General features: G+C 39.3%; 1 long non-coding RNA gene and 1 pseudogene across 1 annotated transcript; one reads left to right on the top strand and one right to left on the bottom strand.

Annotated features, from left to right (window-relative positions):
- Window positions 1–439: 439 nt before the first annotated feature.
- On the bottom strand, window positions 440–1,323 carry LOC141630057 (uncharacterized). Its single transcript, XR_012537419.1, has 3 exons — window positions 1,281–1,323; window positions 803–960; window positions 440–713 (listed from the first exon to the last, which is right to left on the bottom strand). It is a non-coding gene; the product is annotated as an uncharacterized LOC141630057 (long non-coding RNA).
- A 22,053-nt stretch (window positions 1,324–23,376) lies between these two features.
- LOC141630202 (uncharacterized) lies at window positions 23,377–25,284 on the top strand (annotated as a pseudogene).
- Window positions 25,285–25,683: the final 399 nt, after the last annotated feature.

The following is a 25,683-nucleotide window of genomic DNA, read 5'->3' as shown; positions in this document are numbered from 1 at the left end:
TTCCTTTGATAAGCTCCAACATATATCAGAACTTTACTAAAATGGCTGAAGCACCTTCATTTCTTACATTTGTCAAAAAACCGTTTGAATGATACTTAACGGTATAACCACCAGTCAATTCTTTCACCATCCCTGTCAAAATAAAACTCGTTTAAGCTATCAGATTTAAAAGAGAAGACATCGTCTAAGTTAAGATATGAAAAATGCTCACCACTCAACATCTGTCACTTACTCCCTCCCTGCCTCTTGGGCTTGTTACCATTTCTTCACTGGCTCATGGGATTTCTGAGTGTACTGATTTGTCTGAATTCGGGTTTGACATGGCCAAAAGCGACCCTTATGACAAGGATATTAATCTTAATGGGATAATGCAGCTTGGTGTGGCAGATAATTTGCTACATTAGATTTCAGATTTTGTCACAGTGATAAAAAGGGAAAGGACATCTATTTTTTCTGAAAAGTCGGATGTTCTTAAAAGTTGAAAGATTACAACAGCAAGAACTTAAGGAGGTGTTACAGTAACTTCTAAGCCAATTATTTAAGACACAAATCCTTACAGTTGTATAAAATTTCAGAATAGATAATGTTAACATCCACTAATACATGGTGAATACCACAAAATTATAGCTATGCGTAGGGATACTTACAGTGCGAATTGCTTCCAGTAAAGCCGTAAAATTAACAATAACACCATTAACTCCCTCATTGTTCACCTGCAAAGCCCACAGGGTTATTCTGATTAATGTGATCGTATCTAAATCTAATGACCAAAGAAAAAGAAAACATTTAAGATGATGAGTACCAAGATATCAAGCTTGCCAAATTTAACCTTGATGAAATCGGTCAGAGCAGTAAAACTAGGTGGGTCAGTAACATCAAGCTGATGATATTCAAGATATCCACGCTTTCCTTAGACTGATCAGGAAGAGGATGAATTTTGTAAGTTGAAGTATATGCACACTGCAAAGGCAAAAGAACCATTAATAAGACAAAATCAAGTCATGTTTATTCACAAATCTAAAAGATAGATTCAAATTTGATGACCGCCATCCGCAAATTATGATCGAAAAAGAACAACTAAGCCTCAGTCAGTCAGTATTATAGTGTTACTGGCTGAAGGCAAAAAGATTAAAAGGATACGATTCATCAGGGCCAAACAAGAGCTGTCGAGATTTCCCTATCATGTAGCTGGTGAAAGTGACTTGTTCAATTCCAATTCCAAATGGATTGACTCGATTTCTGAGGCAACAAAGAGCACAACAAAACATGAGGCGTCGTACCCACATTGCATTGAACTGAGTTGCTCTTGCTATTTGAAGACCCTGATCCCAAAGTCGCCTACAATTTGTCATTGACACAAACCCGATTATCAAACAAGAATACCCTTTTATTGTTCAAACATTTTACAAAAAATCAATTTTATTCACTAGAAATGATTTTGAAGTGTGAACCCAAACACAAATCCAGTAAACCCTTTGTCACCATCAACCTAACCATATCCCTACCCCAAACCGTCAATTACTAAGAATTAAGTGAACCGTTAACTAAAATCGCTACCCTAACATCACTAAATACTAACCCTAACATCACCACAAATTGAATTAATTATACACGGGGTTCCATGTTTAAGCCATGGATATTGTTTTAAAGTAGCAATATAATGAATTAAGTGAAAAATATAATGTCGATTGTAGTATTATCTTAAAGCTAACATTAAAAAATAGTGAAAAATGGTCTTACCAGCAGCAAGAACGATCAGCAACGAGAAAGGCGAGCGACCGGGGACAACCAGGTGGCCGGTGGCCGGAGTATGAGCGACGGCGGAGAACAAGGGCGAGACCGTGCTAGATAGGGCAAACGCAATGATTGTCTGTGTTTGAGAGAAAGCAATGACGAATTGTGTTTGAGAAAGCAATGGAAGTTTAAAGGTTTAGTATTTCGCGGATTTACAAATAGAACGGTGATTAAAAAGGACCGTGGTCTTTGTATTTACAAGGAGAACGGTTCTAGCTATTAACCGGTCTCTAAATTATTTTAAGACGGTTGGTCAACCCTAACCGTTCTCTTTGTTAATTTATGAGCACGGTTCAAAGAAATAACCGTTCTCTTTTGGAGTCATATGTGAGCGCCTTATCTAAAAATAAGAAACTCACCGGTTCCGCTATCAACCGTTCTTTAAATGGCGTTCTCGTAGCCTTAAATTGTAGTAGTGATTTTACAAGAATTCTATATACACTATTTAATAATGTAGATACACTTTTTTTTTTTCCCAATTCTCAGATACACTTTTGACTATCGTAGGTACACTTTTTACCAGAATCTATATACACTATTTAATAGATACACTTTTTTTTACCAAATCTCAGATACACTTTTGACTATCGTAGGTACACTTTTTACCAGAATTTAATATACACTATTTAATAGATACACTTTTTTTTTACCAAATCTCAGATACACTTTTGACTATCGTAGGTACACTTTTTACCAAAATTTTATATACACTTTTTAATAATGTAGATACACCTGTTTTTCTCCTGGGTACACTTTTTACCAAATCAAAAAACTTCATCCAAGATTTAACAGCCCCATCTTATTTTAGAGTCCATGCGCTACAAGTCTTGCTTGCACTATTGTAGTTATTCTTAATCAAGGTCAACATTCCCTTACTCTCCTGAATATAAGTGTACGTACAACAAAAAATATTGTAGATTTATGCCAATTTTAATCAATTAATAATTTAATTTGGTGAGTTCCCAGATCCCTAATTTAAAAACAATTGAGTCGAAACAATAACTAGATCAAATAGGCGATGATTGCGAGGTTGATCGTCATCGATGATTAGAAAAGTTGCCACGTCGCTATCGTTTGAGTGGTCCGGGGAGGCGCTAATCTGGTGGTGGTGGCGACAGACGTAGGTGAGGTTATGGTGTCGAGAAATGCTGGCGTTAGAAGGCGGTGCGTGGCCAGCTTAATAGTTTAATAGTTGAGTCGGGGTCACCGGCGTTAGAGTATTTCGAAGATGATGTGTAATTGGCTTGCCGGAGATTCGACGGTGACGAAGGTGTGGTATTTTTTGGAGCTAGATAAGGTGTAACACCCCCATACTCCAAGTGCCTTACCAGGACCACTCAGGTATGAGGATGTCACCATCTCGGTTGCCCGAGGTATGATAATCAAATAGACAAAACAGAAACAACATTTATTATAAGTAATTTAATGAATAAGTTACAATCCTCAAACCAACTGAAAGTACAATACATTATTCCAACTAACTGTTCTCAAATGAAATGTAAATAAAGACTAAACTACAGCGGAAGACTCTATCGTCATGTCGTGGCCATCCCTGACTATCCAAAGATCGCCTCTATACCGCTCAATATCCGCTCACCATCCCCGAATGGATCACCGCAGGTTTTACAAAACAACACCGGTCGTACTAATCACACAACCAAAATAGATAATAACAATAAAAACAGACAATTTGAATCATCACACATACACACAACACCAACTCCCATCATCATCTCAACACCGACCGTCCACTGGACCGACCCGCCGCGATGGGGGACCGCAGCCGTTCCCACCTAAGCCCCGCTCATCGTACGAGCGATAACCCCTGTATCATTAATGTGCACATCCCTTCCGTGGCGGGTTCCACGAAGGGCGAACTAGGGCGTGAGATCACTCCCGCAAGTGACCCCACTCCGCCGAGAACGCATCTCGAGAACCATCACAACCAATCACAAACACAATCACAATCACAATCACAATCACAATCAAACAAACTAACTACAAAGACATCACCAATATCCCATTATGGGACTAATACCGAGTAGGAAATCCTACCTGGAAAGCAAATACGCAGACGATCTAAACAATTTGTCTCAAAACGGCTCCTCTACGAATTCTCCTCCTATCATACATAACACATAAAGACTACTATTCAATTCCTACTCATAAAATCCCCAAACCCTAAATTAGGGTTTGACCAAAACTAGCAAAACATCATAAAAATTATGCTAGAAGCTTACCCTCGACGCAAGGAATCCAACAACACGAAAAACAACGAGAATCGACCGTCGAACTCCGGAATCGTTAAGGATGCGATTAGGAAGAAGGATCGCCGCTTTCTCTCTTGAACAGGTTTTAGGTTTTGGTAAAAGTGTTTTAAAACAAAGACGAATTGGTTTAAATACCCTAATCGCATAATTAACAAAACCCGCGAAAACTCCCCGTCAGAAACCGGCGCCGATCAGTACCCAAGGTACTCGATCGAGTACCCTACTCGATCGAGTGCCCGAGCTACTCGATCGAGTGCCCAACAGTCGAAACTATTTTGTCGCGACACTTACCCTTACTGACAGAGTAAGGGCTACTCTATAGAGTACCCCAAGACTATAAATACGGAGTATTACGGTCTTCCCTCCTAAAAGGAACTTCGTCCCCCGAAGTTCAAACCACTACTAAACAAAGGTACTCCCATAAGCCTCCCGACTCGAAGGTCAAACAAAACACGACGTAAAGCATGACACTAACCCAACTTATCCCGACAACATACCGACACAACATGAAAAAGAAGGGTGTAAAAGCTCTTAAAAACTCTCGCGATCCTCTCCTACCCCCCTAAAAGAAACAAGGTTACGTCCTCGTAACCATACATACCTGATCAAAGAGAAAAGGGTAACGCTCTTTCATGATATCTTCAGCCTCCCATGTAGCTTCCTCAGTCTCGTGGTTAGACCAAAGGATCTTAAGCAACACTGTCTCACCACTCCTGGTCTTCCTAACCTTCCGGTCAAGGATCTGCTTAGGCACCTCAAGGTATGATAGGGACTCATCCAACTCTAAGCTCTCTGCCTCTAACACATGTGACGGGTCGCTCACATACTTCGCAAGCGATGCGATACATGAAACACATTGTGCACTCTCTCCAACGTACGGGTAACGCCAAACGATACGCAACTTCCCGACTCGCTCTAAGATCTCATAAGGCCCTATAAACTTCTGACTTAACTTGCCTTTCTTCCCAAATCTCATAACTCCACGCATCGGAGATACCTTTGAAGAACCTTGTCCCCAACCCGAAACTCTATGTCCCGACGATGTAGAGATCCGCATAACTCTTTTGTCGATCCCGAGCCGCTCTCATCCTTTCCCGATCATCTTAATCTGTTCTACCATCTCATGTACCATCTCTGGTCCTAAAACCACCGCCTCAAAGACTATCGTCCCAACAGATCGGACTCCTACATCTCCTCCCATACAAAGCCTCAAACGGTGCCATACCTATCTTTGGTGTGATAGCTGTTGTTTGTACGAAAACTCTATCAAATCCAACCTCTGCTCCCGGCTACCACCAAAATCCATCACACAAGCTCGCAACATATCCTCAAGAGTCTTGATTGTTCTCTCTGTCGCCCATGTCGCCGCAGGATGAAATGTGTACTCATCTTCAAAGTCGCGTTCCCAACGCTTCCTCGCAACTCTTTCCAAAACTTCGATATAAACCTCGCATCTCTGTCGGACACTATGTCCTTAGGGACTCCATGTAACTTAAGCACGTTCTTTCGATAGGCCATAGCCAATTGTGCCTTAGTCCATGTATCTTTCATTGGAACAAAGTGAGTTGACTTGGTCAAGCGATCCACTATCACCCAAATCATGTTGTTACCTTGTTGACTCCTCAAGCAAACCCACAATGAAATCCATGGAAATGGATTCCCACTTCCACTCAGGCACCTCCAAAGACTGAATCTTACCTTGTGGTCTTCTCTGTTCCCCTTTAACTCTCTCGCATGTCAAACAACGGACACAAACTCATTTGTCTCTTTCTTCATCCTGTGCCACCAAAACGTGTTCTTCAAGTCCTTATATAGCTTGTCTCCACTGGATGAATCAATATGGTGTGCAATGAGCCTCTGTCATGATTGTCTTTTTCAACTCCTCATCATTAGGCACACACCACCTACCATCAAACCTCAAACTACCATCTGTATGAATGGAAAATCGGGACACTGTCCCTTTCTCTACTCCAGCTCTCCACTCAACTATCTTAGGATCCAAAGCCTGCTTATCCCGAATGTCCTCATAAAACTCCATATGTATTTGTCATATCACCCATAGCATCTCCTTTCGCATCATATGAATCCCAAAACTCGCTACCTCCTCCCGCATGACCTCATCAAAGATAGAGAGCCGACATAAGGAATGCACACTCTTTCTACTTAAAGCATCAAGAACAACATTGGCCTTCCCTTCATGGTAGATGATTTCCATGTCATAATCGCCAATCAACTCCATCCACCTCCTCTGTCTCATGTTCAACTCCTTCTGCGTGAAGATGTACTTGAGACTCTTGTGATCCGAGAATACCTTAAAGATTGCTCCATAAAGGTAATGCCTCCAAATCTTGAGAGCAAACACTCGTGCACCCAACCAGGTCATGAGTAGGGTAGTTCTCCTCATAAGGCTTCAATCGCCTAGAAGCATAGGCAATTACTTTACCATTCTCGCATCAACACACATCCCAACCCATTCTTCAAGCGTCTCGTATAAACCTCGAAATTCTCGCTCCTTCAGCAATGCTAGGACAGAGTGTGGTCAAACGCTCCTTTAAGGTTTGGAACGCCTTTTCACAACTCTCATCCCAACGAAACCTGTTCTCTTTCCTCATCAATGCCGTCATCGGTCTAGCTATCTTGGAGAAATCTTTCACGAACCGTCTGTAATATCCAGCTAAACCCAAGAAACTCCTAACCTCGCCGACATTCTTGGTGCTTCCCACTTTGTCACAGACTTCAATCTTTGCCGGATCCACAGCTACTCCATCTTTAGAGATTACATGCCCCTTAAAAGCAACTTCCTCTAACCAGAACTCGCACTTGGACAGCTTAGCATACAACTCATGATCTCTCAAGGTCTGCAACACGATCCTCAGATGCTCCTCATGCTCCTCCTTAGTCTTAGAGTAGACTAAGATGTCGTCGATAAACACTACTACGAACCGATCAAGAACGCGTCAAGATCCTATTCATCAAATCCATAAACACCGCCGGGCGCATTAGACAATCCAAACGGCATCACCACATACTCATAGTGGCCATACCTCGACGTGAAAGCCGTCTTCGGTATATCCACATCTCTAATCTTCACCTGATGGTACCCCGACCTCAAATCAATCTTAGAAAAATTTGCACCACTCAACCGATCAAACAGGTCATCTATTCTTGGCAAAGGATACTTGTTCTTTATCGTCACGGTTGCTCCCGTAATCTATGCATGACCTCAAGCTCCCATCTTTCTTCTTCACGAACGTAATCGGGTGCTCCCCAGGCGATACACACTCGGCCTAATGTGCCCCTTTTCTATCAAATCGTCCAACTGTTTCCTAAGTTCCTCCATCTCCTTAGGACCCATACGGTACGGTGCCTTAGAGATTGGCCCCGTCCCCGGGCTTCAACTCAACGGTGAAATCTATCTCCCTCTTCGGTGGCAACCCGGAATCTCCTCTGGAAAGACATCCGCAAACTCTCCCACCACAGGTATCTCATCAACTGTTGGACTCACTATCCGATCATCTCTCACATGGCACAGGATCAAAGGACATCCCTTCCTCAGACAAGACTTCAAGGTAATAAATTGCAATCAACTTAACCTTGGGTTTGACTAAAAACCCACGGTAAGACACACTAACACCCTTAGGACCTCTTAGGGACACTTTCTTTTGATGACGGTCTATCTTAGCTTTATACTTTCCTAACCAATCCATCCCAACTATCATCTCAAAACCATTAAAAGGAAACTCTAGCAAGTCTACAGTGAAATCGACTTGCCCAACTATCAAAGATACATCTCTAAACAACCTCCCACACGATACGGACTCACCTGAAGGTATGAAAACTTGCTCCTTAATGACTCATATACTCTCGGACCCAACCGCTTTACATGACTCAAGACACAAACGATTGAGAAGCCCCGAATCGAACAAAACAAACGTAGGAATACCATTAACAAGGAATGTACAGGTGATAACATGCGCATCCTCCTCACCGCCTTCTTCTCCATCATGAACAACTTGCTTTGGTCTTCGCCCACCTCCCGGACAAGATATTAGCCTGATGCGGTCGCTTAGCACCCGACCCTTGATTGTTGTTGTTCGTCGGTGTCTTCTGATAAGAATTACCGCCGTTGCGGTTGCCTCCACTCGTAGCTCTGGCCTCCTCGGTTTGGCCATGATCCACCGGCCTGTTGCTCGCGAAGCTCGTGCAGGTCTCGAAAGATCCGGTGCACTCGTGCACTCATGCCTCTTGTGGCCTACGCCACCACACCCAAAGGTGTCACTCCCCACTGTTGCTCACACTCCCACGACCTCTCCCAAAGGAAGTTCCAAAGACTAAACCCGGATCCGAAGAAAACCCCTTAGATTGATTGTGGTTGCCTTTCTTGTAGTTAGATTGGCCACCACCCTCGCTCTCCGACTTCCTCTTCTCACCACCGGACCTCTCCTGAGCCATCTCCACTAGTCTCTCGGCTCTCCCAGCCCTCTCATATGCTTCCTTCACATCAGTGAGGACTCCCACGGGTAACTTGTCCATAATCTTCGTGGTTAGTCCACTCTCAAACCTCAAAGCCAAATTCTCATCGCTCAAACCCATGTCCTCTGCATATCTAGATTTCTCATTGAACTGCCTGTAGTACTCAAACCACGACATCTCGGAGTCATCTTAAACTTATCAAACTCCTCCTCAACTTACTCCTCACATGTTCCGGCACAAACTCCTTCCTCACAGCCCTACGAAACTCCTCCCAAGGTATAGCAGGTAACCCCTGGTTGGTATATATCTCCTTGGCACTTACTTTCACTGAATCCCACCACTTGCCAGCTGCCTCCCTCAGATAGAATGCAGCCCGATCCACTCTCATCTCATCAGGACAGCGAACTAAATCTAGTATGTTCTCCATCTCCCTCACCAACTATCAAGACGGTTAGGCTCCTCAACTCCCTTGTACTCCTTCGGGTTAAACCTCGCAATATAGAGGCTGACTTTAGCATGGTCAACCTCTTTCTCCTTACTCTTATCCTTGTCCTCATTCACTCTCTTCAGGGTCTCAGTAAGAGCGTCCTGGTGCTCTAACATCTTAACGATGTCATCCGTAGTCATAAGCTCTGCTCTAGCGTACAAGGCATTTTTCTTGGGCGGCATCTTGAAACTAAACATATATAAGAAAGGGTAGATATGAACATACGTACTAAACTTCAAAACACGAAAACACGATGCCCAGAACCCACTCGATCGAGTACCCAAACCCACTCGATCGAGTGACGGGCTACTCGATCGAGTGCCCCTATGTACTCGATCGAGTACCCAAACTCCGAACCAAACGGACCTTTCGGTCACTAACCCACTCGATCGAGTATATAGGCTACTCGATCGAGTGACCCCCTACTCGATCGAGTACCCTAGTTACTCGATCGAGTGCCCCAAAACGCGATTCTTCGACTCAATTTCGTCAAAAACCTATCCGATCGAAAGTCGGTCTTACTCGATCAAGTATCACTAATACGTAAAAGCTACCCGCATATTACGTCATATACTAACATGATAACTTTATAAAATCACATTACATCATAACATTCATGCTATTAATTGCCACGTTATAAAACATTCCATCATGCTATCAACAATGTTTATATATATATCATCACCTTCCTTTCATCTCATCAACTTTCAATTTAAACATCCATCCATCATCACATTCCATCACATTGTTACACAAGTTACTAAGCACACACATGACTCAACACATATTTACCCCACGTGACCGGTTCAAAGCTGTAGGGCGACCCCTTGCGACTTTAGGACGTCTCCCAAGCCTTTGCACTAGCTCCTACGACTTTTACCCCGGGTTCATTTTAATTGACTCCCTATGTTCATTAAGTTCATTGGTTACAGGTTTCAGGATCGTCGCTCTGATACCATTTGTAACACCCCCATACTCCAAGTGCCTTACCAGGACCACTCAGGTATGAGGATGTCACCATCTCGGTTGCCCGAGGTATGATAATCAAATAGACAAAACAGAAACAACATTTATTATAAGTAATTTAATGAATAAGTTACAATCCTCAAACCAACTGAAAGTACAATACATTATTCCAACTAATCGTTTCTCAAATGAAATGTAAATAAAGACTAAACTACAATGGAAGACTCTATCGTCATGTCGTGGCCATCCCGACTATCCAGTCACAGTCTCTATACTCGCTCAATATCGCTCACCATCCCGAATGGATCACCGCAGTTTTACAAAACAACACCGGGTCGTACTAATCACACAAACCAAAATAGATAATAACAATAAGGCAATGACCTGAAATCACACATACACACAACACCAACTCCATCATCATCTCAACACCGATCGTCCACTTTGGACCACCCGCAGCTGGGGGACCGCCTGTTCCCACCTAAGCCCCGCTCATCGTACGAGCGATAACCCCAGTATCATTAATGTGCACATCCCCTTCCGTGGCGGGTTCCACGAAGGGCGAAACTAGGGCGTGAGATCACTCCCGCAAGTGACCCCACTCCGCCGAGAACGCATCTCGAGAACCATCACAACCAATCACAAACACAATCACAATCACAATCACAATCACAATCAAACAAACTAACTACAAAGACATCACCAATATCCCATTATGGGACTAATACCGAGTAGGAAATCCTACCAGGAAAGCAAATACGCAGACGATCTAAACAAATTTGTCTCAAAACGGCTCCTCTACGAATTCTCCTCCTATCATACATAACACATAAAGACTACTATTCAATTCCTACTCATAAAATCCCCAAACCCTAAATTAGGGTTTGACCAAAACTAGCAAAACATCATAAAAATTATGCTAGAAGCTTACCCTCGACGCAAGGAATCCAACAACACGAAAAACAACGAGAATCGACCGTCCAACTCCGGAATCGTTAAGGATGCGATTAGGAAGAAGGATCACGTTTCTCTCTTAAACAGGTTTTAGGTTTTGGTAAAAGTGTTTTAAAACAAAGACGAATTGGTTTAAATACCCTAATCGCATAATTAACAAAACCCGCGAAAACTCCCCCGCAAAAACCGGCGCTCGATCGAGTACCCAAGGTACTCGATCGAGTATTCCCTACTCGATCGAGTGCCCGAGCTACTCGATCGAGTGCCCAACAGTCGAAACTATTTTGTCGCGACACTTACCCTTACTCGACAGAGTAAGGGCTACTCTATAGAGTACCCCCAAGACTATAAATACGGAGTATTACATAAGGTGTGGTGGTTGTTAATGTGTAATTTGGTCGCCGGAGATGTTTAAATGTAGCTGCGTGATCGATGCCGACATTGCTGGTGGTAAATGACGACACTTCGCCGGCGTTATAGGTTCACGATTTGGGTGGTGATGCGTGAAAGTAAATGTCGGGGTATAGTATTTGAATAAATTAATGGGGGCACGTGGTTTGTGAGATAGACATACGTTCTCACCGTTCTCATGAGTGATCGTTTCACATAGGATCTTACCTATATATATATATATATATATATATATATATATATATATATATATATATATATATATATATATATATATATATAGAGAGAGAGAGAGAGAGAGAGAGAGAGAGAGAGAGAGAGAGAGAGAGAGATAGAGAGAGAGAGAGGGGGGGGGTTCTTGTAAGGCCCTCATGTATAATGAGTCCCTAAGTCTTTATAGAAGCCTTTGGATATAGTGGATGGAGGGATGAAATTCAATCAAAATGAAAGGTTACAAACTAATCTCACTAAACAAAATGCTTATTACTCTAATTTCCTCCTCAACTCAATTATTCCCCTCATTAATCATTCCTCTCCTCTCATTATCACAACCACACTCATTCTCTCTATCTCACTTCTCTCATTTCATAAACAAAAAAAAAAAAAACCATACAAAAAAACCAAACAAAAACAAAACACCTCCAATATCCCCTCCGTCCTTCCTCCTGCCGCCAACCACCCCACCTCCGCACCAGACCACCGTCTCCAACAACCACAGCAGATCGACCCCCACTACCCCAGACTACCTCACCCGACAACCCCACGACCACCTCCCTCCACCCGACAACACAACTGACTCGCACACCCGACAACCCCACGGCCACCCGACAACCCCACGGCCACCTACCACCTCACTGACTCGCACACCCCGATACCATCGCGCCTCATTCACTCTCACCCTCCACAACATCAAACCCGACACCCTAAACACCAGATCTGACCATCCTCCCTCCTTCACGTCCACCGCAACAACCGACATCAACAACCACACTCACTGCCGTACCACCTTTCTCCCTCCCTGCTGCCGCCTAAACACCACGGGTCAAAATATGGTGGTTTTGTGGGTCCGGTGGTCATAGGCCGGTTTTTTGGCTTTATTTTTTTATTTTTATTTATTTAAGATTTTGTATATATTGTTTTTTTTTTGTTTTTTTTGTTTTTTTTTTGTTTTTTTTGGTATTTATTAGCTTGTGTTTGTCATAGGCCGGTCAGATTTACTTTATTTTGTTATTGTTATTTGGTTTTTTAATTTTTGTTGGTTATTGATGGGTTGTTATTTAATTTGTTCAGATTTAATATTTGTTGATTAATTACGATTTTTCATATTTATTTGGTTTTTATAAAAGTTATACTATTTACGACTAAAGTTATACACTTAAAACATTAAAGTTATACTATTTACGACTAAAGTTATACGTTTTAAACATTAAAGTTATACTATTTACGACAAAAGTTATATTCTTCAAAAATTAAAGTTATACAATTTATACTATTTTGTTGTGTGTTGTTATTTACTTACTTTATATTTTTTTTTATTTCAAATATGTCTTATATTACAATTTGATATTTAGATAATGGCTTTATTTTTCCAGATCTAGTATTGTTTGTTTATTTACGAGTTACGACTAAAGTTATACATTTTATGACTAAAGTTATACCCTTGAAATATTAAAGTTACACTATTTACGACTAAAGTTTTACCCTTGAAACATTAAAGTTACAATTTTTATGACTAAAGTTATACATATTGTCTATTAAAGTTATACATTGCGTGCATTAAAGTTATACACACGATATATAAATTTTTTGAGAATTTGGTTACACTATTTTTTTTTTTGAGAATTTGGTTTGTGGGATGTCTTTCGGTTTTTTTTTTTTCATTTTTTTTTTGGCCTTTTTTCAGTGTTTCATATTATGGGTTTTTTTTAGATAAGGATTTTTGTTTTTCTAGTATTGTTGGTTTGGATTTTGGTTTTTTCTTTTATTAAAGTTTGATTTTTTTTTATTTTTTTTTTTCAGATCTACTTTTTCAGTCCACTATATTTTTTTGTTAGATTATTTATTATTATATTGTATTTTCTAATTTTTGATCTTTGTTGTTTTAATTTCTAATTTGTCATTTTTCAAGTTTCATATTTTGGGCTGAAGTTATACAATAATCAAAATAAAGTTATACTATTAACTACTAAAGTTATACATTGTATAAATTGAAGTTACACAAATTTTGGACTAAAGTTTTACATCTTGTTTATTAAAGTTATACACTGGGTGCATTAAAGTTATACATCTTGTCTATTAAAGTTATATACTGCGTGCATTAAAGTTATACAATTTTGGACTAAAGTTACACAATCTTGGACTAAAGTTATACAATTTTGGACTAAAGTTATACAATTTTGGACTAAAGTTATACGCTTAAAATATTAAATCTCTTATTCTTCTCATTTCTCTTCATTTTTGGACTAAAGTTGCACAATTTTGGACTAAATAATGTCACTTTATGGACTAGAGTTATTTGGACTTAAAGTTATACAAATATGGACTAAAGTTATACAAATATGCACTAAAGTTATTCATAATAATAGTGAAGTTGAACACAATGTCATTGAAGTTGCACACAATGTGGATTGAAGTTATATATAATGTCAGTGAAGTTATACTTAATGTTGATTGAAGTTGTACAAAATGTCTTTGAAGTTGTACACATTTTGTATAACTTTAGTCTATAATAGTATAACTTTAGTCCTTTTTTGTATAACTTACTCCTTTTTTGTATAACTTTAATCCTTTTCTGTATAACTTTAATCTATAATAGTATAACTTTAGTCATTTTTTGTATAACTTTAGTCCAAAATTGTGTAACTTTAGTCCATAATAGTATAACTTTATTCATTTTTTGTATAACTTTAATCCAAAATCGTATAACTTTAGTCCATAATATTATAACTTTAATGATTTTTTGTATAACTTTAGTACAAAATTGTATAACTTTAGTATAAATATAAATTAAGATTTGAAACCAACACAATAAGAAGATGAGATTGAAGTTGCACATAATGTGCATTGAAGTTGTACATAATGTGAATTGAAGTTATACACGTTGAAATTTAAATATTAAAACCGAAAACTTCATAAAATAAGACGAAATTTAACAAGACGAGATTTTAAATAATTTTATATAACAAGAGGTTGAAGTTATAAACATTGAAATTTGAGAAAAAATAAATAAATATACATTTAAATTTAAATACTAAAACTGAAAAATTTATATAACAAGACGAATTTAAAAGAAACGACATTTGAAAAAATAAAAAACAAGACGATATTTAAAATGTCAAAATATGCATTATAATAACTTTAATATGTCTAAGATTAATACTAACAAATAGAAAAAAAAAAGTCCAAACAACTAATATACCACAAAACCGAAAAAAAAGAAAAAAAAAAGACATATTCTGGAAAAAAAAAAAAAAACGTTAACTGAAAGTGAAACGAGATCGGGTGGTGAGACGGTGGCGGTGGGTGGATGGTGTTGGGTGAGGTAGTGGTGTATAAGGAAAAAAGATTTTGATTTAATTGGATTTTTGATTTTTTTGGGTTTTTTTGATTTATTTGGATTTTTTGGGTTTTTTATTTATTTGGATTTTTTGGGTTTTTTTTATTTTTGGGATTTTTTATTTATTGGGATTTTTTGGGTTTTTTTATTTTTTTGGGGTTTTAGAGAGGAGGTGGGTGAAATGTGTGAGATGAGAGAGAAATGAGTGAGTGGAAACAAATATATAGCAAATTAGTGTTTAATTAGGTGGATTAGTGAAGTGTGTTTATTAGGCTTTTAACCACCTTTTGGTGAGTTCATCTCATCCCTCCATCTCCCTCCATCCAATGGCTCATAATAGAACTTATGGACTCAATACATATACATGGCCTTACATGATCTCTTATATATATATATATATATATATATATATATATATATATATATATATATATATATATATATATATATATATATATATATATATATAGATTTGGGATCCAGTGAGAACCACCTACATAGTGAGAACCATGAGAACTCCACCATAAGGATTATTTTTGTAAAAAATAACGACATATTTGGATTTGGCATAGAATGTTATGCCTAGATAACATATTTTTTTATTTAAAAGGTATAAATTATTGACCGGAATCGAGACGAGAAACATTTTATTAATTTTCATGTACATAGTACTCATTTTTTATGTATCTAATAATTTTCACGCACCTAGAACTCGTTTTCGTGCACCTAGAGTCTGATATTTTCATGCACCTAGTAATCGTTTTCATGCATGTAACAATTTTCACGCACCTAGTATTCGTTTTCATGCATCTATAGCCATTTTAGTATACCTAATTGTATATTTGTACATTAAGTTTATATTTTGTTAATTAAATCAATTTTTTTTTTGTTTAGCTTACTAAATATGTGTTGGAATAAACTAAACTAATGGTAAATGATCCATCGAAACTTTCGGAACAAGATTTGATGATGATTTACCTATTGGTCCTATTGGTCCTACTTTTTTTTCCCTTCCAGAAAGAAAGAAATGCATAAGGGACCATCCTGCGGCACAAAGCCATTTTTTACCTATTGGTCCTAGTATCATAGGCGACCGAACGGCCGCCCCCTAAAATTACTAGACCAACCTGCTATAATAATTCCATAAACACCTAGCGAAGATATGGAAAACAAATAAAGTAGCCCTATGTTCGGATCTGACAATACCATACCATAATCAAAAGGTACAACGGCCCGAGCAACCAGACTTAGCATAAATGTAGTGACTGGAGCCATTCTAAAAAGGGAGAAATTAGCACTACTTGGTGAAATAGGTTCTTTTAGAATCAATTTTGAACCATCTGCTAGAGGTTGTAACAATCCGAACGATCCCACTACATCAGGACCCTTTCGACGTTGCACAAAAGCCATTACTTTACGTTCAGCTAGCACTAAAAAGGCTACTCCTAGTAGAAGTGGTAGAATTATTCCAAGTATTTCCGCTGGAACAGCTATGTACGTTTTCGATTTTCTATTCACTCATGATCTGGCCTGGTCGACCCGATCATGATATTTTACTCATGATCTGGCCTGGTTGACCCAATCATGATATTGAAGGATAGGACCTTTTCTCGAAAAACTCCGGATCTCGAGAAAAGTGGAAGATGGTGCAAGATCGCATCTCTTCAATCGAAGCTTCCGGCTTTCTTCCTTTTCGCGAGTTTTCGCTAGGAATCATCATGTCGATTGCTTTCGTTGGATAAATCAGTGACGTGGTTACCTCCGGTAACCTCGGCTTTCAAAAATGCGTTTTGGATTCGTGGGATAGAAAGTCTTTTCCATTTGAGTTCTTCACACTTTTCCTTTTCTTTAAATCGAAATTCTTCGCTACTTCGTGCCTCTACTTCAATGAAAGCTAGCTCCTACTCCTTTTCCTCCTGAATCCCCGTTGGTCTTTCGTTCGTAGTGCGAATTCTATAGTGAGAAAGCTCACCCCTGCCTTTAGACGAGAAGCCCTCTTTTACATCCTCTAGACAAATCCATAGAAAATGCTACAACCCATTGTTGTTCTTTTGACGATGAAGCACTCCAGTACAACAGGCTAAAGTAACCTCTATGCTTCGTCCCCGGTGCGTAGGGCCGATCCCCGTATGCTGGAGGGACGACCAGAAAGTGTGTTAAGCATATTCAAACAAAAAAAGGAAAAAGGGGAAATATTTTTTTTGTAAAGGCAGCAAGGGGTTTCGCCTTCGAATTGAGTAGTGAGTCTTCTTTCTACTCTACTCGATCGAAACTTTAATTGAAAGTAGACTCAAGCCTTACCCCCTTATACCTTATATATCTTATATATATATTATGTGTATGTGATTTAGTTCGAAATAATGGACTGATCTTTCTCCGCTTTAAAGAAGGTCTCTTTTTCTAGATAGAAATAGACAGGGACTACGCAATAAGAACAGAATACCAAAGGCTTACTCCCATTTCTCTCTACTCTATCTATGAAGGAATTCTTTCATAGAATGCTTTTTGACTCTACTTTTTGAAAACAAGCGTACGGGATAGACCCGAAAGAGGAGATTGTACCAAAGGAGACCCGTTTTACCGATCGTTTGCTTGGGTGTGTCCTTAGTCGCCCCGGAGAAGCCATACCCTTAAGAAGCTTACCCAACTCATCGCTTAATTCCTAAGAAAGGAAGACAACCTCGTGCATAATTGAAGAAGAAAGATTCTCTAAAAGCCAAAAGCCGGCTTTACCTTCTATTAGAAAGGGGCCTTCCCTTTACTAGTAAGTGGAAGAAAGCAGATGCTTTAAAAAAAAAGAAAGGATGCGCTTTCATTCTTATTAGAAAGCTCGAGAAATAGTCTACGCTGCAGGTGGGCACCACTATTCATCATGTCAAGACGGAATTCCGCTTTGTTTTCGAAGGTGATCAAAAAGATTCGACGAAAACCGGGCATACATTCGAGAGAGAGAAGGATTAGTTCGTGTCTGGGTCAAGGTTTCGTAAGGACGAAATCTCTTGCTCCGGTAAGACTAACCTCTGTTGTGTTGCTATAACCTAGTCTTACTCACTCTTACCTCCCTGCTTGTTTTCCTTTCTTTCTTATCAAATAAAATTAACATTAATCACTTTCTCTCCCCGATCTTATTAGCTTAGTAGCAGCAGTGGAAGTCACAGTAGTTGTAGCTGAGTAAGCTAGAGCCAAAAGCTTTCCACCTACTACCATCTTGCTTAGATGGAGAGCCAGTTCTCGTCATCCATTTATATGTATATGTGCGCCACCTTGCCTAGCATCTCTTACAGTTCGTATAGCAGCATACCTTCAATTTCCAGATCCAGAGAATTCGGATAACCATTTACAGTTCCATTTCGTGAGCCATAGCCCGTAGATAAAGGATGAATGAAAGAAAGGGGGCTGGCTGTTCCTTAGGATGGGTTGGGAATATAAATATATATAGGAGATAGGGATCGGAGAGGAGATTGTTAAGGTGGTTGAGTTACCCATAGTGGCTTTCGGTCAATCATGGTGCGAAGCGAAATAAATTCCTTTCCTTTCTGTGCCGGTCAGCTAGGCCCACTAAGGCTAGGTGATAGAGTAAGGAAGAAAGAACTCATATCGTAGTCAGTTAAGCGAGAGTGACTTTCGGTTACGGGAAGCAGCACAAACGAAAGACTCTCGTGAAGAGAAAGAAAACTGCTAGAAAAAACCGTTAGTGAAGTTACGGTAAGTTCATGAATTCAATCCTTCTTGCTCTGGTAGTTCTTCTCGGGCGGTACTCTTGCTCTTCCTGGATCCTTATTTTCCGGCTAGGATGCGGATGAGGTTGTTTACACCTGTTGCTGTTACGGCTAGTGCGATAAGCTCGTAGGTCAGTGGTTCAATCTATACTTTCCGTAAGCGGTTTAAGTAAGAAAAGGAAAGAGAGCTAGCCAAGTTGCTGTTCTCTAGTAGTGGTATCGTCTATCTCTGCTTTCTCTCGTACTATCGCTTTCGGCTTTTAGCTGTCGGGAAAGCAGCTCATGAATTAATTCCTTCAGCCCGGCAAGTGGCTTTGCTTAGAGAGTCCGTACTTAAAGTTCCAGCTGTAAGTGGTCGTAGAGACACTTGAGGGGCATCAAGATGAAATGACCGAAGTAAGAAAAGGATTTGGAGAGCGACATGGCGAGCACGGCGGAGGTGCTCAAGGCTCAAGGACAGTCCTATCATGTGCAATAACGAGATTCGTTCACTTGCTTGCTAGCCATATAAAATGAAAAGAAAAGGTCCGAAGGCGAGGTCCCATACTATATTACATTCTGATCTTACAGTAATTAAATAATTGGACTATTGTTCAAACATCTGGCTTTAGTCCTAAAAAGCAAAATCAACGCTTCAAATATAAAAGAAGCCAACTCGCCCCCATAATAACAAAGGCTTTCGCTCGCTTTAGAGGACTAAATAATGAGAATTAATTGAATAACAGAATGATCATGAAATTTTTTCTTTATATTATATAAGATAATACTTTACTTTCTTTTATGATTCTCGGTAAAAAGTATGATTGGGTTGGCATCGCCCCTCTTTTTAGACCTAAGGCTCGAAATGAAACACACGCTTTAAAATGCAAGAATGCAAGACGTCATGGCACGCTGTATTAAACCCCTTGACATAGCATTTTTTATTTAAGAAAGAAATTTCATTCATATATAATACTTAATTACCAGTAAAAGGTGCAAAACTCGTTCTAGTCTCCGATATGGACCTTAAAGACGTTATTTCCCTTTTTCAAGAAGAAGAAGAGTCTACCCGATCCAAGGGAATGACTTTCAACAGCCGCAGCTTTGTTTGGTTCATCTGGTTCAACAGCTGGAAATGCCCCATAAACAGCAGGAAATGGAAAACTTGCTGCTTGCTTCAATAGAACGGAATGGGTGGGCGATGAAGCGCTTACCTTTAGTCATCGACAACCTTTTGCCGGTGAAGCTTAAAAAGAAGCATTTGAAAAGGGAGATTATTAACGGAAATTTGATCACATCTTCTTTGGGCGCATTTTTTCATAAAAGCATTAGATAGAATGCAAGTGCATGTACTTCAGCCAGCTTGGAAGCAGACCTAGTCTTTCCTAAGCCTAATTCTGTAACATCTTACTCGCTCCGTAAACTCCTCTCGTTCCCTCGTTTCCTATTTAAAAGGGAGATTTTCCAACAACATTGGGTGGGAAAACGATTTTCTTAGTGAAAAAATAAAAATTTTTTTAAAGAAAGCGGTGTTTTTGCTTACTAATGACTTTTTCTTAGTGAAACGAACTTTTCAAACGTGACTTTTTAAACAAACCCGCTATTTTTCGTCATTTGACGATTTTCTTAGTGATTTGGCCAAATCATGCGCACTTTTTCTTCCAGCCCGCGATTTTCGGACAAAACGGCTTTTCCCTTAATAAACGGCAAAAAGAAAAAGATTTTTTAAACAAACCCGCGATTTTTTAACATAACCTGATTTGACTACTGAAATGGCCAAATCAGATGTGACTTTTGACTAAACCCGTGAATTTTCGTCATTCGACGATTTTCACTAAGAAAATTAAAATAAAAAAAGATTTTTTTAATCAAACCGGTGATTTTGGGACATAAAGTCGTTTTACTAGTGAACGGGCGAAAGAGATTGGAACAATTTCAAAGAACCCGGCTTTTTTCGACATAATGACTTTTTACTTTTGAAATGAACTTTAATTTGAAACTTTTTAAATGTGACTTTTTCTTAAACAACTGGCTCGCTCTTCACTCGCTCCGTGTTTTTTCGGCATGACCTGATTTTCTTAGTGAAATGGCATTTTCAAATAAAGAAAATCAAAGAATCCCGTGTTTTTTGGTACTAAGCGCTTTTCAGTACTGAAATCGAAAAAAGAAAAGATTTTCTTAAAGAATGCGGCGTTTTTCGTTACTCGACTGATTTCACTAATAGAATCAAAAAAAGAAAAAGATTTTTTAAACAAACCCGTGTTTTTTCGGCATGACCTGATTTTCTTAGTGAACCGGACTTTAAAAATAAAAATTTTTAATAAACCCGCTATTTTCGCTTGTGATCTGATTTTAACTAATAAATTTAAAAAAGGATTTGAACTTTTTCATTTTCTCGAGGATTTTCTTGCAAATCACTTTTTACTAGTGAAATCAAAAAACAAAGTCTCACTTTTGACAAAACCCCGTGATTTTCGTTGCAAATCACTTTTTACTAGTGAAATGGATTTTTAAAATTCAAAAGTTAGTAAAACCCCGTGATTTTCGTTACTAAGTAATTTTCCCTAATAAAATCACAAAATCAGTGTCACTTTTGACTAAACCCGTGATTTTCGTTACTAAAGTGCTGATTGGAAATTTTACAACTATTAGCGTAAGGTATTTTGTCCCATTTTTAACTGAAAAATAATGAAAAATTCAAAGGATAACCTCAAAGTGAAAGACACAAAAATTTACGGGTTTGGAGCAACTTTTTCACGTGAAATCTCGTCGATCGAATTTCTTGATTTTTTGAAAAACTAGTTTTCAATATCCGGCATTGGTTGAAACAGGTGCAGCGAGTGAAAGGAGCGAGTGGAGGAGCTTTTTGAAGCAGAAGTTGACGCATTTCCAGAGGAAGTTGAAGCTTTAGCATTAGCAAAAGAGAATAAAATTCCCGTGGGAAAGGATCTTCTTTATGGGAAAAAGGGCCAATCCCGGTACGGCTATGGGCAGGACCAAAGCTATATACTCGTTCAGCGCTACTTTCACACAAGAAAGCGGGAATCATAAACCGCATTAAAGTAAAGGAAAGGCGGGACTTTCATAAAATCTTTTCGCGCTTAAAACCAAGCAAGTTTCCTCTCCTGTTGAAATTGTAGCACGTGTGCTTCCATCACTAAGCTAACACTTCACTTTCTTTCATACTTTTACGAGGGAACGAACGTCTCATGCCCGAAAGTCTTCCTCAGAGGTTGAATCAGAAGCATATATAATAGCAAGTTTTCATAATGAACAAGGATGCTAGTCCCAGGTTTCAAAGATGTCATGGCTGGCGCTTATTAAATAAAATGAAAGAATAGAATCCCGTTTCTTTCTCCAAGAAAAAGGGCACATCTCGAGAGAGGCAATTTCTGCACCTTCTAACATAATTTAAATGTAAAATTTTCCTAAATAATTCGCTTTCTTTTAAAATTCACTCTTTTATCTTTGGCATCTAACTATTCATACTCCTTCTAGCGGGACGTATCCTTAGACTTATAAGTCTAAAGGGTCCCTAGTCCCCTTTCTCTTTCTTTATTACAACCTTTTTTTTTTTTTTGATGTCAAAGACCAAAAGCTACGCGCAAATTCTCATTGGATCTTGGTTGTTCTTAATAAAGAATGGCTATTCATTTAAGTCTTTGGGTAGCACCACTAGATTTTCAACAAGGTGGAAATTCTCGTATTCTCTATGTACATGTTCCTGTGGCTCGGATGAGTATTCTTCTTTATATCGTTACGGCTATAAACACTTTCTTGTTCCTATTAACAAAACATCCTCTTTTTATTCGCTCTTCCGGAACCGGTACAGAAATGGGTGCTTTTTCTACGCTGTTAACTTTAGTAATGGGGGTTTCGGGAAGACCTATGTGGGGCACCTTTTGGGTGTGGGACGCTCGTTTAACTTCTGTATTCATCTCATTCCTTATTTACTTGGGCGCACTGTGTTTTCAAAAGCTTTCTGTCGAACCGGCTCCTATTTCAATCCGTGCTGGACCGATCGATATACCAATAATAAAGTTTCCAGTCAACTGGTGGAATACATCGCATCAACCTGGGAGCATTAGCCGATTTGGTACATCAATACATGTTCCTATGCTCATTCCAATCTTGTCTAACTTTGCTAACTTCCTCTTCTCAACCCGTATCTTCTTTGTTCTGGAAACACGTCTTCCTATTCCATCTTTTCTCGAATCTCCTTTAACGGAAGAAATAGAAGTTCGAGAAGGAATACTAAAACCTAGTTCACTCGCCGAGTCTTTTTGCATCCATTCCGACCCTAACCTAATGTCCTTTCGAGCCCAAGCATCTTCTTTTTCAACTCGACCCGAACGATCAAAAAAGAGGCCTTTGTTGCGGAAACACGGGCTCATAAAACAGTGCTTTTTAGCTTTTGCTTTTAGCGGCGGGACTTAACCCTCCACTCACATTATAATGAAAAGGCAGGTTATATTAAACCTCGGCCTTAGAATGAAAGCCCCTGCCCATTGTCCATTTTGGGTTTCAATCCTTTATTCAAATTGAAAAGTCCTCTTAGCGTAGGAAGGGCTTTGCACCTTGCTTGTCCATTCATAGACCTTGAATAGTTGCCCACCCTATGCCTCACGTTCGAGGAAGAAAAAGCCACATGCCAACACTCTCGCATTTTTCTTTTAATTTTAAAGGCATTCCGATCGTTCCACCTTATGTTCAAAATCATGCTCGGGAGAGGGACCGAGTGAGTAGTTTCGTTTCGAGCCAGGGTCAATGGTTTCGTGTGCTTCGTTTCGAGCAAGCCAAGCATACTACTATAATATAAAGGATCAAGGTACCAAAGGTATCAAGGGAATGACGGGCCAACCCAAGCCCGTTCCTCTCGCTCCTCTTTTGTTACGTTCGAACAGAGCTCATCCCGAACCACATCCTGTCGAAAAGAAAGGAGATTCAATGCGGGTAAAAGGGGGGTTTAAGTCCCCAATTAGCCGACCATACTTGGACAGAATTTTTTTTATAAGGGCAAACTAGTCTCATTCCTATCACATACATTTGATCAAGTTGCATGACCTTTCCCGTCCTTCTCTTCAAAGATGCTACTGTAAACATCTTCCCCGCTAGTAGGATGGATAAGCACCCTATCCTATCTTCTCTATCTTCTTAGAAAGTTCTTCCCAAAGCCTGTTTGCGATGGGTCACTTATCTTCTTGAATGAAGTTACTAATTTCACGGACGTTCCTTCTGACCATTGATCCTACTCTGAGATTGTGGTTTGAGCTTAAGGGTGCTAGTTTTCTATTTATATATGGCTAGCAAGTGCACTTCTTTTTTCTTGATATCATGGATTGAACCTTGTTTTAAATCCTTTCTACTGACTATAGGAACTCTCATTAACAACATTTATTTTAGTTCTTTTTTATCTATGTACCGTTATTCTATCATAACTCTCACTAAGAACCTGTCTTTTAGTTGTTTACTTATCCTGATCCTTACTATGAATTTAATTTTTCATCAATTAAGTACCTTGAAACATAAAGGAGCTTCTTTTCTATGGCAAGGAAGTGCACTTCTTTTATATCGTTGTTCCCGGGGCGTACCAACTAGAATTCGACTGCAAAAAGATAAATCCGAGAACTCTATTAAGATTGGAATTCTTATTACTTATTACTTACGACAACAGTTTATGCTTTCTTGCCTAAGATATGGTTTCCCGCCTAAAATTTTAATCTGGGAATTCCTCCATTTTCCATTTTTTCGGGTTCAAAAGCTTTGACGATCGTGTCATGCGGTCCGATTCACTCACCATGCTAAGCGAGTCGCCCTGAAGGCCTAGCCTAGTTTATGCTTTTTGGCTCCTTTCGAGGTCCGAGGAAGATTGAGGCTATTTTCGTTATGCTTCCGAAGCCTAGACCCACCTTTCACCTTGGCTTGGCTACTGAGTTCAAATCAATCCTTTTTTTCGCTTTCTTATCTTCCTTTCTTGAACCTTTTGGTATGTATTGTCCCCTAACTATAGATCGATCCACGGATGAGAAAGTCAATTCCGCACCGCTGCTTTGAGTCGTCGTACTTATCCAAAAAAGGATTCGTAGAATTTTTTTAGATTGCGTTGAGGAAATCTACCAAAGCTAGGCAGATAGATAGACTCCTTTCCCCGCTAAGAGAGAGCAAGAAACAAAAGAAAATGATTGTTTTTTAACTTGGCGCTCTCTTTTGAGTATGCAGTACTAAGAATCCTCTCACTACCAACCAGAGACATCATCTTTGGGTCTTGCCAGTATCAACAACGAAAAAACCAAATATAAACAGCAACTAACTATGGCTCTTGGCCTAGACAACGTCCTAGGCGTAGAAGAGATCGGAGCAAGAGAGAAGGCCTAGACGATGTTTTTCTTCTGGGGCTGCGATAAGTAGATCGAGAGGTCGTTCCGCCCCTTGTCCCCGAATATTGGTAATATGTTCTCATATAATGTTGCTCCAATCGACCTAGCGGCGAGCGATCCCGATTCGAGGTAGAGAACAAGACAACAAGCGAGCGTACCTTTGTTCGCTTCTTCTCCACCAAGCACGTAAGTTTTAGGATAACTGTAGGTCGGTGGCTACCTAAGGAAACTCCGATTCGATCTGCCCCTGCTGGAAGGCATCTACCTCATCACGATCACAAGGAGAGGTTCACCATGATGGGGGTACTTTTTTTCCCTTCCAGAAAGAAAGAAATGGATAAGGGACCATCCTGTGCACAAAGCCATTTTTTTACCTATATATATATATATATATATATATATATATATATATATATATATATATATATATATGAGCGAAAACAAAACAGAAAGATTGAGAACGTGTATTTTGAATGAATAGAAAAGGTTACAGGCTATTCTACTTATACACAAAAATAAGAACTACTTTCCTAAGACTTAACCTACAAATAAGGATACAAGATATATATACAACTAAATATTGTTAGAATATATTTACACAATATTCTCCAATACTCCCCCTCAAGTTGGAGCACTTGGCAAGCTAATGCCCAACTTGGAACGCAGATATTGAAAAGCTTCTCTGCCTAACGCCTTC

This window comes from Silene latifolia, chromosome Y (assembly GCF_048544455.1).
Source record: "Silene latifolia isolate original U9 population chromosome Y, ASM4854445v1, whole genome shotgun sequence".
NCBI lineage: Eukaryota > Viridiplantae > Streptophyta > Magnoliopsida > Caryophyllales > Caryophyllaceae > Silene > Silene latifolia.
Note: the sequence above shows the minus strand (reverse complement) of the source record. Positions and strands in the feature narration are given on the sequence as shown.